General features: G+C 42.1%; 1 protein-coding gene across 2 annotated transcripts in view; it reads right to left on the bottom strand.

Annotated features, from left to right (window-relative positions):
- Window positions 1-16,291, bottom strand: part of LOC134212331 (myosin-I heavy chain) — a 376,227-nt gene that overhangs the window by 341,918 nt on the left and 18,018 nt on the right. The window contains exon 2 of one of the 2 annotated variants that reach the window (XM_062690082.1): window positions 606-1,107. The exons of the other annotated variant lie outside the window; for it this stretch is intronic. The gene's annotated coding sequence lies outside the window, so the exon portion shown is untranslated. The remainder of the gene's footprint in view (window positions 1-605; window positions 1,108-16,291) is intronic. 2 annotated transcript variants of the gene reach the window in all.

Here is a 16,291-nt window from a genome sequence, read left to right as displayed (position 1 = left end):
TCATAACGCACCAAGCAAGCAAGCGAGAGTCAAGTTGAGAAGACTGCGTTATCCACTTGTCGAAATGAGTTTCACTCTTCTACGGTGATGACGACCGCGTCGCGTTGTCGTTCGGCTGCAAATGCAATCATCCGACCCATAGACCACCCAAGATGAAGTGCCGATAAATTGAAACTATTAATTTTAATGTGCTTCGATAAATGTGCAGATGGATTAAAACAATCGTGAAACACTAATTAAGTATGAAAGTTTATGCTCACTTGTGTTGAGGTCTTCGTTTGGTAGAGAAGTCGTAGCTTGTTTACATTAAGCTAATTATCATTCCATGCTAATTGACCAGCTGGTTCTGATTGCAAAATATTTCGGAAGCTGTTCCTGCTTTTTAAAAATGACCATAAGGAGAATAATTCGACTTATGAAGATAAATGTCGCGAACGGAAACACTGTTATTTTTTCCGCTGAATTCAGGAAAATGACGGTGGCCTATAGAACTGCTGGACCTGTAGACACATTCAGCGTCATCGAAAAAAGGGAGTGCCAGACATATTTAAGACCGTCGGTAATTCAAATACAACTACAATGCATATAACTAAAATATCACTTACTTGAGTAAAAGGACTTTTGCTCCAATATGATATAATGCCAATTTGCTGGTAAGTTTGTCACTAAAATTTGCAATCATTTAGACATTTTCCTTCTTCACTTTAGCATACACCATGTTGACCTCAACTGGAATTTAGCACTAATGTATCACTCGCACAATATAGAACGCTGCTCATTCGGTAATGGATTCGCGAATCCAATGCATTTTCCAGCTATCTAGTTCCATTCCATCACACACACTACAAATTGCCCTTCGATACCAATAGATGACGTCTTCTTAGATCAATAGGCTTCACTTCTCTTTCTTAATAAGCACCTTTTTACCTCACTCTAACCACAACAATCGCTGCAAATCCTTTTAACTAAATCGATTTAAGATCAAGTCGTCGTCTCGTTCATCCTCTGTTCCAAGCAAACAGCAACGGACGAAGGCAATCGGTGGACGTGTAATTGGTACACATGTTGCTACGGACACACTCGGCGAAGCGATGCGGTGGGAGAGACCTGAAATTAACATAAATCACCGTAATAAGAACATCCTTCTTGTGGTTGCTTTAAGTTGATGGGTTTAATGTAGTGCATGCAAAAACAAGCAAGTAAGCAAACAGTACAAAGCCTTCCGATGACAAAGCGGTCGGTTGATGATGTTGTCATTTATAGAGTGGTATTTTTCAATATCGAACATTGATTTTCTCATATTGTGACTTCATCATAGTATATCACTATGCCATACCGGGCAGCGACGCCTACAACCAGTGGTTTTCAATTGGTAACATTTTTTGCAGGTAGTTAAATATACAAACACTGTTCAAATTTAGCAAATCATGTTCTAAAACCTCGGTGGAGTGTGAAGATTGAAATGAATGATGAAATGAACAAGATCATCTCTACAGCGTACCAAGTATCTAAATCATAATTTTAGCCAGAAATATGATGAGCGATAGCGTGTTCAAAACAGTGTATCAAGATGGTGTTCGAATCTAGTTAATGCAAGACGACGGTGGTTAGCTCAAAGAGCAAAACACTTTGGAAAACGATAGGTGACACTGAGGATGGGAAGCGCTAGATACATCTAGAGTACTTTGGCATGAAATGAAAATCTAATGTTCAAAATTCAACCGTTCTATTTACGATGTAGGAATTTTGAAAATAATCACTTTGAAACTTATCCTTTCAGGCGTCCTCCGTAAATATAGGGGAGCCCACAAAGTTTAGCAATCACTGCTGGGAGCTAGTCGGCATTTCTAAAAGCGGCTTGTAAAGTCACCTCCCGCCCAGCAAACACAACTCATAACACGCGCCCGGGCTGCTCAAACGACAGCGGCGCACTGCCTGCTAAAAAGAGATATGTATGTTGTCGTCGTTGGCGTGTGAACTACTTGCGGCGGGTGTACGTACAACCTTTAATGGAGTGTGGTTAAATAATTTGCATGGAACGCATATTTTTATTCTTGTAATCGCTCTACTGTACCGACAAGATGCGACGGCTGATAGGGACGCAGTGCATATAGCAAAGCATAGGGCGGCAACAGATGGCCGCGGGCATCAGGTGATGGAGGAAACGATCCCGAACCCAAGCAAGCAGAAATGAAATCACGGCTTTGCGTGTGGGAGATACAGATGCAATACAGGTAAGGTAGGTAATATTCGTTGCCGGGAGTGTGCTGCGGTCGTTTGGGCCGGTGAACGATGAGAAATCGTGATGAGAATTTGGAAAATTATGAGTTACCCGTTCGGTTCACGATGTACTTTTTCCGCGTTTCTGCAAGCAGTGATTAAAGTTATGTGCTTCCAAGAAGCTGGGCGTATTTTTTCTCACAGACCATGTTTCGCAATACGGTCGATTTGTTATAATCACAAGGGTCATACATGGTTTTTCATTTTCCAAACGGCATCATTGAGGCAAAACTTAAAAATGATTTAGTTCTACCTTTTTTTTAGCTATCATACCTGAAAGAATGAAATAGACCCCATCTCGCGGTCCTTAGCCTCTTACCCAGTAACTCCTATTCCTACCTCCTCGTGGTGCTGGCCGGGATACAAGCAACCTTAGGGAAGATCGGGTAACCAACTCCAGTGGGAACTATGAAACTATGCTACCAGGGAAGGGGGATTTGCTCCTCTCCAGAGGTGCAATACTTACTTTGCGTTTGTTCTCCATGTTAGGAGCGGCTCACAACAGCGTCATACGCAACGAATAATCAACAAGAGAGTACGGACCGGAACCATCGGCGAAGACCACTGCGACGAAAAGGGACTAGCGATTGGAAACTCGGTTCGTGGAACTGCAAATCTCTCAACTCCATCGGAAGCACACGCATACTCGCCGATGTGCTCAAGGACCGTGGATTCGGCATCGTAGCACTGCAGGAGGTTTGTTGGAAGGGATCAATGGTGCGAACGTTTAGAGGTAATCATACCATCTACCAGAGCTGCGGCAACACACACGAGCTGGGAACAGCTTTCATAGTGATGGACGATATGCAAAGGCGCGTGATCGGGTGGTGGCCGATCAATGAAAGAATGTGCAGGTTGAGGATCAAAGGCCGGTTCTTCAACTTCGGCATAATCAACGTCCATAGCCCACACTCCGGAAGCACTGATGATGATAAGGACGCATTCTACGCGCAGCTGGAACGTGAGTACGACAGCTGCCCAAGCCACGACGTCAAAATCATCATAGGAGATTTACAATGTTATGAAAACTCATGTACGTTATGTGGAAGATATTGATTTGGAAAATGTATTGGAGGTGTTGAGAATAGTTGATAGGTTCCGTGAAACTGGCAACACTGGCAATTAAATGTGTGGTAATGCCATATACTTCCACACGAAAGCAATAAATTTAGCTTGGATAAGTTTAGAGTTGTGATGGAATCGGTTGCTGGAATATTGAATTCAAACTAGATTGTAAGTTAATTAAATAAATATCGTTAGTTTAATAATAAATAACGGAAAATATATTCTAGCTTTGAAGCTGTGCAAAATGATCACTGCTTTCAAAACAGTTTATTTCGAGCCAGAGAAAACCGTCACAACAGGAGGTAACCACTTTCCCTTCGATGGGACTCGAACCCATGACCCTACAGTACGCTAGACTGGTGCTTTAACCAACTAACCTACGAAGGACTTCCGTCGGCCTTCGCAACCTAGCGGCTACTGAACGAGCTCGAGATTCCCAAATTGGACGCATAGTCAAATCACTCGCAATCCATTTCTCAAGCCAATACTTCCATATGTGTATAGTACACGTCCACATTAGAGGAGCGTGAGTATTTAGAATGTCTGGCGGCTGTACATATTTCTTCATCAGCAACTGTCCCCGTGTAATCCCCGGAAATAGGCAATTAACTTTGATTGAACTGAACCTGCGTTGCGTGCTCTTGCCTACACAATGCGGTCGGGTCTGAGCTTGACGACCGACTGGCAAATAGCTTACACTACCTCACTTGATCAGTACAGTTGCTGATAAAGAATGTGTACAGCCGCCTGACATTCTAAATACTCACGCTCCTCTAATATGAACGTGTACTATCAGGGCTTGGATGAATGAAGTAATGAAGATGATGACCGATGCTTCAGCACCAGATATACTCCCGAGGACGGTAGCTTCATGAGAGAACAGTTTCAAAGTGCTTGGTGATGAATGCTTCCTCGCTCCATACAGCACTGCTGTACGAAACAGCTAGAGAGTGAAATCAAACACCCGCTAGTGCAGAGAATATTTAACTCTCATGCCTCACTTATACCGAGTTGCGCATTTCAGTTGGAATGAATGTGTGAAAGAGAGGTATATGATGAATTCTCTCTCTTTCTCGCTAATATGGTTTTGTATTCACACAACACTCACTCGCATCTGAAACACTGCCGATGAACGAAGGAACCATCCTCATTTCACACTGCCCTGCTGAACGATGCCTCCTCGGCACTATCCGGCTTATAAAGATGCCACGTTCAAAACTCCCCACTTTCAATGTATAAAACGAATGCTTTGTATTTGCCTCTTCCCTTGTTCGTGCAGCCAGCAGCACGTCGTCGAGCGCACATCAATCAGTGCACCGAAATTAAAACCTCACTGCGGGCTAAAAACGAAGCATTCGTTCGTTTTTGAACGAATTTTCCAAGGCCTGTGTACTATACACATTTGGAAGTATTGGCTTGATAAATGGATTGCGAGTGATTTGACTATGCGTCCAATTTGGGAATCTCGTGCTCGTTCAGTAGCCGCTAGGTTGCAAAGGCCGACGGAGGTCCTTCGTAGCTTAGTTGGTTAAAGCACCAGTCTAGCGTACTGTAGGGTCATGGATTCAAGTCCCATCGAAGGGAAAGTAGTTACCTCCAATACATTTTCCAAATCAATATCTTCCTTATAACGTACATATTCACATATGAGTTTTCATAACATTGTAAATTAACGTCCAAGTCGGCTGGTTTAATCCCCGGAAATAGGAAATTAACTTGGATCATAGTAGATTTGAACGCTCAGGTTGGCCAAGAGGAGGAGCTTAGGCCGAGTATTGAGAGGTTCAGCGCTTACCGGCTGACGAACAAAAACGGCCTACGATTAAATGATTTCGTCGCCTCCAAGAATATGGCCATTCGCATCACCTACTTCCAACACAGCCTTCCGTATCGGTACACCTGGAGATCACCACTGCAGACAGAATCACAAATCGACCATGTTCTGATTGATGGACGGCACTTTTCCGACATTATCGACGTCAGGACATATCGTGGCGCTAACATCGACTCTGACCACTATCTGGTGATGGTTAAACTGCGACCAAAACTAACCATAATTTACAATGTTCGGTACCGAAGACCGCCGCGGTACAACCTAGAGAGACTTGAGCAACCTGATGTCGCCACTGCATACGCGCAGCATCTCGTGACAGCGTTGCCGGAAAAGGGTGAGCTTGATGGGCCCCTCTTGAATACAGTTAAAGCATCCATTAACGGCGCAGTGGAGAACAAAGTCGGGTATGTGGGACGAAGTCGACGGAACGATTGGTTCGACGAAGAGTGCAGACAGATTCTGAAGGTGAAGGACGCAGCACGGGCGGTCACGCTGCAGCATGGTATCCGGCAGAACGTGGAACGTTATAGACGGAAATGGAGACAGCAAACCAGCTTTTTTTTCAGGAGATGGAAACCTGAAAGAAGCGGAATGCGAGGAGATGGAACAGCTGTGCCGTTCTCAAGAAACACGCAAGTTCAATTAGAAGCTCAACGCATCCCGCAAAGGCTTCGTGCCGCGAGCCGAGATGTGCAGGGATAAGGATCGGAGCATCTTGACGGACGAACGTGTGGTGATCGAAAGGTGGAAGCAACACTACGAGGAACATTTGAATGGCACTGAGAGTACAGGCAGCGAAAGTCAAGGCAGCGGAGGAGATGAGCTCGTCAGTGCAGCGGACGATGGGAGCCAACCAGCCCCACCTTGAGGGAAGTGTGGTAGTAGCGGATTGTGTTAAAATAATAATCGGAGATACGAAATGAAAACATGAATTATTTGAATGAGATTTGAATTTCTAAATCGAAGCAATTGGCGTTCGAATAGTAGGCGCCCATTAGCCCACGAATATAAACTCGATTGACAGAACGAAACAAAGAACGAGACGATACTAATTCGAATATTGGGTACATCTTCTATGTATCACTAGAGCTACTCGTTCTGTCAGAGCATACTTGTCAGTACACAGCCCATGATAATTCAGATATTCGACGGATGTCCTAAGGATATTCGCTCGGCCCCGACACGAAGTTAAGGATGCTATCTAACAACTGAAGACCAATAAAGCAGCTGGTAAGGTTGGTATTAAAGCTGAACTCATCAAGATGGACCCGGAAAAACTGGCCAATTGCATGCACAAACTGATAGTCATAATCTGGTAAACTGAACAGCAGGGTGAGTGGAAGGAATAGGGTAAATCACTACTTGGGCCTATGGACCCCATTCCCGGCTTACTGCACAGAAAACTAATGATTTATACTGTTTGGTAGCCGTAGGTTTATGATTGATACTTTTTTAAAAGTCTCCTATTTATCGCGCACAATACTCAATATTTTTCAACCATTTATTTCACTCCTAATCGATCCAATTATAGAAAATAAAAATGTAGATTTCAAACTTTTGCTCTTCGTTACAACACCACTGAGCCGGAGTGATTCTTTCCACTTTTACAAAACGGTATCATCAAATAAACACCTACCTGAAAATCGTCACAGTGCTCGATACAACCATTGCTTCAGGCTGTTTATCACCACACAATAATGCTAAAATCACGCACTTCAATCTTTTCTAACTGTTCGTATCACTAGATCTTATATAAACATATTAGAATACATTTAAAAATGTATCCTCAAACCTAACAAAAAATCACCTCGGCCCAAGAACTTCTAGCTGTACAGTGCTGCCAAAAGGCCAAAAGTCTTATTTTAGTATGAAGATAATCCTTCGTCGGTAATAGGAAAACTGTCTAAAACGTTAAACGCTTTTATGTTATTTATAATTATCTCAATTTCAAAGACTAAAAACAATATTTTTTCAAGTATTTGGAAGGAATTTGGTTGAGTGCATATATCTTCTCAACCAAATAAAAATTATTATGAATATTGCCATCTGGCATCACGTTATCGTGGAACGTGCATATTTATGTTTACGTCGCATTTTCTACCGTCCCGAGAGAGAGAATGAGAGTAAGATGTTGAGAGATTGAGTAAAATATTGCGTATGCCGAAGAGACTTGGGGTATGCCAGATAAGCAATCGCCTATGACTGAAATGAGTGCTGCACCATGTTAATTTAAATCAAATAAAAGCTTTTTCGAGCGGTTTTTAGCAAGAATAACTATTTTTTAAGCAGAGGTGAACCCCATCGCAATATTACACGGCCCACAAAATTCAGGAAAAGTAGATCCTAGTCATAAATATCAATTAAATAATGCAGTCGTGTGCATGTTAGGCCGGGAATGGGGTAAGAAACCCTATATGCCCCCTCTACAAGAAAGGCGACAAGCTGGAGTTTGAGAATTTTCGAGCGACCACCATCCTTAATGCCGCCTACAAAGTGATATCCCAGATCATTTTCCGTTGTCTGTCACCATTAGAAAATGAGTTCGTAGGAAGTTATCAAGCCGGCTTCGTTGACGGCCGCTCGACAACGGACCATATCTTTACTGTACGGCAAATCCTTCTAAAATGCCGTTAATACCAGGTCCCACTCACCCCATCAATTCGGAAGAAAGGGTCATTTGACTGAAAATGTCATTTGGTCGAAATGGACAAAGAGCCATTTGACCGAACGAGTCAACATTTTAGCCCAAATAACCCTTTCATCAAATGACTTTTTCGGCCATATGACCCATTCAACCAATTGACATTTCGGTCAAGTTGCACTTTCTATCAAGCGAACAATTCAGTTCTACAGCAATTTCAACCAAATGACCTATACGACCAACCGATCATTTCGGCCAAATGACCTGTTCTCATGGAATTATTTTTTCTTGTTAAATAAAATTTACCCTCAATACCCGGAATAAAGGCAATTAACTTGAACTCGAGTTGAGTCGAATTGAATGAACTCGAGTTGAGATCTCTCTTCGCTTATGTGGTTGGGTTAGGATCTGATGACCAACATAACCCTACTTCATTTAGCGCAGTTGCTAATGAAACAAGTGTGTAGGAGCCAGACAATACTGAATACTCATCTATCTTGGTTGGCATAGAGAGAGTTCTGAAAATAGATTGCAAGAGTTCGGCTACGTGCCTGGTGCTGGGAATTTGGTTTCATCAGTACCCGTTAAGCTGCGGAAGACGACGGCGATGCTTGGTAGCTTAGTAGGGAAAGCACCTGTCTAGCGTACTGGTTTCGTGGGATCAAACTCCACCGAAGGAAGTGGTTACCCTCCAATACATTTTTCGAACTAAATCTATCACATGTTGTGCATATGCATAAATCGACTTTCAGACGTAGTAATTAATAACCACTCCGAGTGGCTCAATACCCGGAATATAGTATTTATTTATTATCAGACTAAGGCCGGAGTGGCCTGTGCTGCACATAAAAGTCTTCTCCATTCAGCTCGGTCCATGGCTACACTTCGCCAAACCACGCAGTCTGCGGAGGGTCCGCAAATCGTCCTCCACCTGACCGATCCACCTTGCCCGCTGTGCACCTCGCCTTCTTGTTCCCGTCGGATCGTTGTCGAGAACCATTTTCACCGGATTACTGTCCGACATTCTGGCTACGTGCCCGGCCCACCGCAGTCTTCCGATTTTCGCGGTGTGAACGATGGATGGTTCTCCCAACAGCTGATGCAACTCGTGGTTCATTCGCCTCCTCCACGTACCGTCCGCCATCTGCACCCCACCATAGATGGTACGCAACACTTTCCTTTCAAAAACTCCCAGTGCGCGTTGGTCCCCCACGAGCATCGTCCAGGTCTCGTGTCCGTAGAGAACTACCGGTCTTTATAAGCGTTTTGTAGATAGTGAGTTTGGTACGGCGGCGAACTCTATTCGATCGGAGCGTCTTACGGAGTCCAAAGTACGTACGATTTCCAGCCACTATGCGCCTCCGAATTTCTCTGCTGGTATCGTTATCGGCGGTCACCAGTGAGCCCAAGTACACGAATTCTTCAACCACCTCGATTTCGTCACCACCGATAGAAACTCGTGATGGGTGGCTTACATTGACCTCTCTTGAGCCTCTTCCTATCATGTACTTCGTCTTCGACGTGTTGATGACTAGTCCAATCCGTTGAGCTTTGCTTTTCAGTCTGATGTAGGCTTCCTCCATCCTCTCAAAGTTACGTGCCATGATATCAATGTCGTCGGCGAAACCAAATAACTGGACGGACTTCGTGAAAATCGTACCACTCGTGTCAATCCCTGTCCTTCGTATTACTCCCTCCAAAGCGATGTTGAATAGCAGACACGAGAGACCATCATCTTGCCGTAACCCTCTACGCGTTTCGAAGGGACTCGAGAATTCCCCTGAAACTCGAACTACGCACATCACCCGATCCATCATCGCCTTGATCAACCGTATCAGTTGATCCGGAAATCCGTTCTCGTGCATAAGCTGCCATAGCTGGTCCCGATCGATTGTATCATATGCGGTTTTGAATTCGATAAATAGATGATGTGTGGGCACGTTGTATTCGCGGCATTTCTGCAATACCTGACGTATGGCAAACACCTGGTCTGTGGTAGAGCGTTCACCCATAAATCCCGCCTGGTACTGCACCACGAACTCTCTTGCAATTGGTGTTAGTCGGCGGCATAAAATTTGGGGGAGTACCTTGTAGGCGGCGTTCAGCAATGTGATTGCGCGATAGTTGCTACAATCCAGCTTATCGCCCTTTTTGTAGATGGGACACACGACACCTTCCATCCGCTCCTGCGGCAGAACCTCATCCTCCCAAACCTTGGTAATGACCCAGTGCAGCGCTCTAGCCAGTGCCTCACCACCGTGTTTAAACAGCTCTCCTGGTAGTTGGTCAACTCCAGGGGTTTTGTTGTTTTCCAGCCGGCCGATCTCCTCCTGGATTTCCTGGAGATTTGGAGCCGGAAGTCGCATGTCCTGCTCGCGTGCTCCTAGGTTCATTACCATACCGTCACCGTTGTCTGCCATATCGCCGTTCAGGTGCTCTTCGTAGTGCTGCCGCCACCTTTGGATCACCTCACGCTCGTTTGTAAGAAGGTTCCCGTTTATGTCCTTACACACATCGGGCTGTGGCACGTGGCCCTTACGTGAACGGCTCAACTTCGCATAGAACTTTCGTGCGTTATTAGCGCGGTACAGTTCCCCCGTCTCTTCACGGTCTCGATCTTCCTGCTGGCGCTTTTTCCTCCGGAAAATCGAGTTTTGTCTGTTCCGCGCCCGTTTATATCGTGCCTCGTTCGCCCTCGTGCGGTGTTGCAGCAATCTCGCCCATGCTGCCCGGAATATAGGCAATCCACTTTGAATGAACTTAAATTTTTGAATGGGGAAGGGCCGTTTGGCCGAATATGTCATTTGTGTGGAAAAATCTGGATTACTTTCAATCACCGAAGTAGTAATTTGCTTGGGACAAAAGTTCGGAGCCATCCCGGCAAAAATAGAATTTGCTTATATCTTAGCCATTTTCAGCATGCTTTGAGTTCTCCGTGAAACAAATGGAAGCCAGTGATTTTCACTTTCCGTGCAAATTCAAACTTCGGACGCTTAAGCACTTTCTGATATATAACCAATCTGTTAAAACACATTTTGAGTTAAAATCACCTCAGCAATCATAAAGTATACAATTCATTTTGTACTCCGTGTTCAGTATGTGCGAGTTATTGATCTAAAATCTCGGACAGCAGCTGCATTGGATTCATATTTCGGAAACAACGATTCAAACCTCGGTTGGCCTTTTGGAGACTTAATCATTAATACTCTGGATATTCTGTTCTCCGGAGGTATTATCATTGCATTCTGAGACAAAACACTAACCTTAGAACTAACAACATCGGTTCGGATAATTTCCACTAATCAGAGCGCCTGCTTGGATTTACTGTAAGGCAATCCTTCAATTAAAATTTATAAAATTAAATTAAATTATTTATTAAATTTATTATATTATATTATATTATATTATATTATATTATATTATATTATATTATATTATATTATATTATATTATATTGTATTGTATTATATTATATTATATTATATTATGTTATATTATATTATATTTAATATAATTCAGAGCTGGCTGAACACTGCCAACTTGGCGTGACAGTAAAACATTCAAAGCGCTTACAGGAAACAGTTTGCAAAACGTTAGTTTAAAGTAAAATGGCCGGCAAAACAAAAAGGAAGGATGGATCGAGCATGCTTGGTGAGAATTGCTGCGAGTGCATTCGAAACATTAATCGGGATTACTCTGCTTTTATGGAGACTTGGAGATTTCCCACGTTGTTTGGAAAGGCCTCGCATAAAGATTGTGTGATAGCCGAGTATGGCCTCACTTTTCCCTATTAACCTAATTTCAACTATTCGGCCAATTGGCGTTCAGCCAAATGACCATAAATCCAATAAAATGTCGTCGGAATAAATAAAAATGTTGGACAACAAGAAATGAAACTCTTCTTTTATTGTGCCCTGAAAAAGGGCTACCGCCATGACCGACCCTTTTGTCACACCTAATTCCTCCAGGTTTCCGGTGAGTGTGCCTAATTTCCGGCAAGCACTTGAATAGAACGCCCTATATTACCCGGAAACTCCCAAGCTTCTGAAGTATATAAGGCGTCCACATGCGATTGAACGCCTTCGAGATATCAAGGGAGACAAGGTTGGCTGGAGAACACCCGCTAAACTGGTGAAGTACGAACCTGTCCCGAGCCTGCGCGGAATACGTGTTGTCGAAAACTCAATCTTCAATCAGTTTCAAGCCACTCTCGCGGTCTGCGGTTAACCAGCTTTTTGCGACTTTGAACACGCAGAGAGTCAGCGCAATCGGCCGGTATGCGAAGGCATCTGGATAGGAAACGGATATAGGATATTTTTAGAAATTGGGATGGCAAGGCAGAGCCTTGACAGTTTGGCGGTAGTGATGAGTTAATTGATAAGTAAGTCCGGTAGTACTCGAAAGTCTTCCAGCGTTGATGATCTGGCTTGAATAGACCTGTGGAACTCGGCTGGATAGCCATTTACGGACACTAAAAATGAGAAATAATCCCAGAGCACGTTGCGCAAAAATGTCACTCGTTTTAGGCACTTATCCTTGACGGATTTACAAGCAACACACATTCGATATTCCATTGTTTCCTATTTCATAATGGCCAGATCGGACAATGCTTTGGAGTGCATATACATACAATTTTCATAATACCTGAGAAAGGCACCATCACCGTTAGGTGGATTATTCTTTTTTTTCTAGGAATGTAGACGACATAGATAAAAAAAATTGATACCGATTAGTTCGGCTTATTTTTACCTTGACAAGATTCAACAGAAAATGGGATTTGGAGTGCGCACGACCGGACAACTCTTTTCAACAGGTTCACTCTCTCGAATGGGAATTTCGGTCCGTTCGTGTATATGTTCACTGTCAGTTCTTATTAAATCGTTTGACAGATCTGATGATTGTGTCTGATCCATCATGACGGGTTTGTATTGTCACCAGCAGAAGAATGCGTCGCATTGGAAGAGCCGAGTCTTTAGTCCGAAGAAAATATCCCATTGGGATGATAAATCATCTCTCGGAGGCATAACCGTTGTTGTGCTACGACCGGCCAGTTTGTTATGAATGGAGGTGGTGAAAAAACGTGTAGACACTGATGACGCCGTATACGTTCGGATTAAAATTGGTTGGAAAACGGATGAAGAATGTCAATCTCTGACGGATCTTATCGGGGAATTAGTTGAGCTGATGTGACAATCATATATTTACTTTCTTGTGAGATAAAATTGTAAGGAGAAAGCCAAACGTTTAACAGTATTTTCTTATGCTTAACGGAGAAAGCAAAAGAAGCGAAGTGGATCCAAATTTTTCTGTTCGTTTATTGTAGACTCACTTGCCGGCAGCGTCGTAGAGAAAAAAATATTGTTCTCGCCGAGTACACCGACACCCAACCAGCGGATGTCAGATTTTAATACAGTTCGGTATTAAAACCTTTCAAAATCTGTATACAATTTTGGCATACAGATAGAATCACTGTATTAAAATCTGACAATTCTGTATTATTTTAATACAGTGGCTGTATAAAATGCTTATATTTCTTGTATTGAAATCTTGCAGAATTGTATAGGCTAGGCGTACCAGTTGTGGCTATAGCACCAGTTGTCGCACTAGTGCTTTATATGCCAAATGGCCAATCAAATCACCGCAAACCAAGTTCATATCGATTAAGCATATTCATATGATACGATAACACCTTTGATCTCCAACAAAACAAGCAAAACACAATTGTAAAAATTGATTTTGCTTAATTTTTGACGTCCTTTGCACCAGTTGTCGCACTAGTGGTCTCTATTTGGCCAATCCCATAAGAAAACAATGAGATTTGCCAAATAAGGAACCAAAATTAGGAATAGTGCCACAACTGGTGCATGCGTTCTTATTATGGATCAATTAATCTTGAGGATAATAACAAATTGTATTGTGGTTTTCACAGCTGTTCTAAGGAGCAGGAAGTAAAACCTTTCCCTTCACCCAAAAAAACAAATCTGACAATTATTGTAAAAGATCTGGGCATATACAATTCTGTAAGCTTTTTATACAGATATTGTATTAAAATAATACAAATCTGTATTATTTCAATACAATATATTTTTTAAAATTTTCCGAAATTGTGTATGCCCAATTATTATACAGTTTCTGTAAGGTTCTTATGCAGAATTGTATTAAAATCTGCCATCCTCTGGTTGGGTGTTGATATATAAAGTTCACCCACATGCCTTTTACTTATTTTTTAAAATATATATCTCGCGCTTAGTTTCATAGGGGCGTAACTGTATTGATCGATTTCTCTTAATCGATTTTATATTTTGTTAATAACTCGATTGGTTCAAAAGTTACAACCGTGATTATCGATTCTGGTGCAAGATACATTCATCCTTTATCGCACCAAACTATTAAATCATCGACAAACTAGCGCAATTCGCTACAATAATAAATAAAAAAAAAACATTGATTAAAAGAAATCGATCAATACAGTTACGCCCCTATGAAACTAAGCGCGAGATATGTTCTTATGTATGGCGACAATTGGTACACCCACCCTATTCCAATCCAAGACTTTATACAAAAATTGAGAATTGTTTTGTGTAGCTATAGTGCCTTTCTTGCCAACCTGAGTAGGAGTGACGGCTTCATAACAGCAGTTGATATGAAATAAGTATGCAAAAATTAATACGCAAAATGCTTTAGGCATAACATGCTTAGGTATTTTTAATAATTTGCTAGGCGTTATTGGTACTGTATTAACAGAGTATGTTAACCATGAAGTATTTTGCATAATTATTATTGGTATTATTTTAGTATTTTACCTTTTTATTCACACTTAGTGCGTCATTTTCTCCTGCTCAGAAAGAAATTAAATTCAATCGTGATCAACTAGGCTTTGTCCCTTGTCGAATACAACTTGTTGCCAGGCGAGATGAGATGAGGCAAATGCAGGGATGGAACAAATCAAATTTTCAAAAAACAAAAAATGATGGATGATGATCACTCATAATCAAACGCGATCTTGCTTTTAAATTATCAATCGATAAAAACTCGCCAATGAGAAAGTATCGTTTGAAAATCATATCTTGATTTGAAGCATTTATCGTTACCGTTACTAATTTTTCTTTCTACCGCGAACCCATAACGCCAAACATAAGATTTAAGTGGACTGTCGTCATTTAGCAAGTATTAGTATAAGATAAGATTGATCATTCTGTGTTTATCATCGTAATTCGTATGATTCCAAAATTTGAGAAGTTATCGACAACGACAAACTCGCTGACAATTCTCACCTGAAAAATTCTCCAATGAAAATTGCAATCATTTTCGTCTGAAAATGGTCCAGCATAACACATACACACGAGCGGATAGATATTTGCTCAGATCGTCGATCTGAGTTGAATGAATGAGTAAAGGGGCCGTACACTAATTACGTCAGCATTTTTCCTGGGTTTTTCAACCCCCCTCTCCCCCATGTAAGATTTTTCCCATACAAATCATTTTTATTTATATGCAGCGTAAAAAATAGGCAGACCCCCTCTCTCACCATAAGTGCTTACGTAATTAGTGTACGACCCCAAAAGTATAGGTCTTCGAGCCTACAAAATTGTTGTACGAGTAAGTCAAAACATTCCAAAGTGAAGTACGAGAAAAAGGATCAACGAATGTACTTTGAATCAAGGAATCACAATCAATCAATGTACCAAGTTTGCTCCGTTTTCAGACTAATAGCTGTTGTTCATGGTATTACCAAAAAGGCCCGGCTGAAGATGGTTTGAAAACTGGGTAAGGTTTAGTCTGGGGTTTAGTCAATGTAAGGAGTGACTCATGTAAGCCTCAGGATTCACGATTGTATGACAGTATTTATAATATACAAACCATAAACCAAAAATAAACGGGTTTCTTCATAGTAGTATTAAAAAGAATTATAAGCAAACCAACAGTTTTTTGATAATGCAGGACCTCCCAGCGGGTGCACTCATGTATGCATATCAAGTGTTGAAAAGTGATTTTAATTTAATGTGAATAGTAATTGAGCGATAAAAATGCTGGGCAAAACTCATTAACACAAGTCCCTCGAACCGCTGCACTACGGCAACTAGCCGGTGAGTGGCGCGTAAAAGTTAATCAATTTAAATGTGGTGCGGGATTATTGCGTTCAACTCGGGCGACCCCGCTAGTCTTTCGCCAACGAAGCTAGTTCGTCAACCACGCCGGATTAAATTAATTCTTTCCCTCTCTCGGCTGCTTTGCCAATCTACTGGCGAAACATGGTCAACCTGTTTGCCCATTGGCCGGCAACCGGTGCTAAGCCGATTTCTCATATTACAAATAACTAGTCGATCAATTGAACGAGCACGGAATCGCTCGGACATCATTGTCATTCCCTAGCTCCAAATCCGTCAACGTGCACCAATAAGCGAATCGGCGTTTAAATACCTCCTTCAACGGAACATGGCAAACTATTAGAAATCGTTCAAGAAATCGAC

Source organism: Armigeres subalbatus, chromosome 2, assembly GCF_024139115.2.
Source record: "Armigeres subalbatus isolate Guangzhou_Male chromosome 2, GZ_Asu_2, whole genome shotgun sequence".
In the NCBI taxonomy this organism is placed as follows: Eukaryota; Metazoa; Arthropoda; class Insecta; order Diptera; family Culicidae; genus Armigeres; species Armigeres subalbatus.
Note: the sequence above shows the minus strand (reverse complement) of the source record. Positions and strands in the feature narration are given on the sequence as shown.